We start from the raw sequence: 1,957 nt of genomic DNA, 5'->3' as shown, positions 1-1,957 counted from the left end.
GGCGGAAACCAACCGGCAATATACCACTACCTTTGCAAGGTTTCTTAAAGTGGCAAGTGTGGCCCAGGATCTCTGTAACTCGGACTTTCAAACTACACTTGATTTGACTTTACCCTTGATTTGACATGCCCCTCTGGCCATCACAACGTATACTGTCTTATGATACTGGTAATATGAAAATTGTGTGAAAAAATTGTAGGAAAATTGGAAAACCCGTAATCTATCTTAGAGGCTTATAACTTAATTCATTCATGGGATTATCTCGCCAGTTTCGTTCCATTTGAGTGAGCTGCTGTCACTGTTTTTATTTTGCCTTCATTTCTGTCTTTATTTACTTTTTTCTTCTTAGTTCCTAAAATCATCACTTGCTTCACACCTGCAGAGGGAGGTGTGTTTCCGAATAGTGTGTCGTCGCCTCTTGAGGCATAGCAGAGTATGCCTACACTTTTTCTTTTCGCGTATGGCAATAAGTCTTGCTACTGACAGCACCCAGTTTCGCGTGCTGCGTCGACACTAGAGGATGGCGGCATTTTTTGGAGAGGAAAAGGCAGGGCTATGGGGGAGGTAAGAGGTACAAAAAAAAGAAAAAAAGAAAAAAAAGAAAAGTCAAGTATAGCAGCCATATTGAAGACTTGCTGTGACTGCGCGACTCACGGGAACAGGTTGAACTAAGTTTGCAAACAACACGCTGTAAAACTACACATTGTAAAACTGTCACATATGCAGAATGAAAACTGTATTTTTACAAAAATAGTGTGCATTTCTTTCGGAGTGACCCTCGTAGTACAAAATTACCAGATGGAGCCCAGTATATCCAGAATATTACCACTAACTTTTCATGAAAAATTGCATGTACAACACCAGCATCAAAATGCTGATCACTGCAAAATTTGAGGGTCTCAACGACTTTATGTTTGTACTAGCTGAGCAGTCAGTGTTACTAAAGTATGTATTTATTCCAATTCCAACAGCTAATCTCCTCCTTCCCTCTCCTCTGTGTCATCCTCCTTCTCTTCCATATCTTCCACCCTCACTGTCTATCTCCTTCTGTCCCTCTGTCGATCTGCTACTTCCCCTCTCTCTGTCCAACTGCGCCTTTCCCTCTTTCCATCTCCTGCAAGCCCCCTTATGAGTCCATTTCCTCTTGTCCCTCTCACTCCCTCTATCGTCACCTGCTTCCTCTTTCTGTCCATCTCTTCCACCCTCACTGTCTATCTCCTTCTGTTCCTCTGTCGATCTGCTACTTCCCCTCTCTCTGTCCAACTGCGCCTTTCCCTCTTTCCATCTCCTCCAAGCCCCCTTATGAGTCCATTTCCTCCTGTCCCTCTTGCTCCCTCTATCGTCACCTCCTTCCTCTTTCTGTCCATCACCTCCCCCCCTTCTCTGTCTGTCTCCTCTTCTCATTATCCATTCATTTTCTCCTCTTCGCTCATCATCTCCTCTTTCCTTCCTCTGTGCATCTATTTCTCCCCCTCTGTCCACCTCCTCCAATTTCACTGTCTATTTTCCCCTTCACCTCGCTGTGCATCTCCTGCTCCTTCTTATCTGTGGTGATGTTCTCCTTCCCACTCTCTGTCAGCCGATTTCTTTCTCTGCGCTTGACTCTCCATTTTATCACCTCTACTCCAATAGGAGGTTCCTGGCTCTTACCTCATCTTAGTATATGTACCTCATTAGGTAGATGTCGATACAAGAGTTAAGGAGGAGCTATTTAGCCGCGGCTTTGCCAGAATAAACGGTCAAGGGGGGGGGGGGGGGGGGTGCCCCACGGATATTGTTGGGGCCACTCCTGTTACTTATTTATATAAATGATATGCCCTCTAGTATTATGGGTAACTCTAAAATATTTCTGTTTGCTGATAACACTAGCTTCGTAGTGAAGGATGTTGTGTGCAACATTGGCTCTGTTTCAAATAGTGTAGTTCATGACATAAGTTCTTGGCTTGTAGAAAATATA

Source organism: Schistocerca gregaria, chromosome 10 (assembly GCF_023897955.1).
Source record: "Schistocerca gregaria isolate iqSchGreg1 chromosome 10, iqSchGreg1.2, whole genome shotgun sequence".
Lineage (NCBI taxonomy): Eukaryota > Metazoa > Arthropoda > Insecta > Orthoptera > Acrididae > Schistocerca > Schistocerca gregaria.
The sequence above is the reverse complement of the archived record's forward strand: the minus strand, read 5'-3'. Positions refer to the sequence as shown.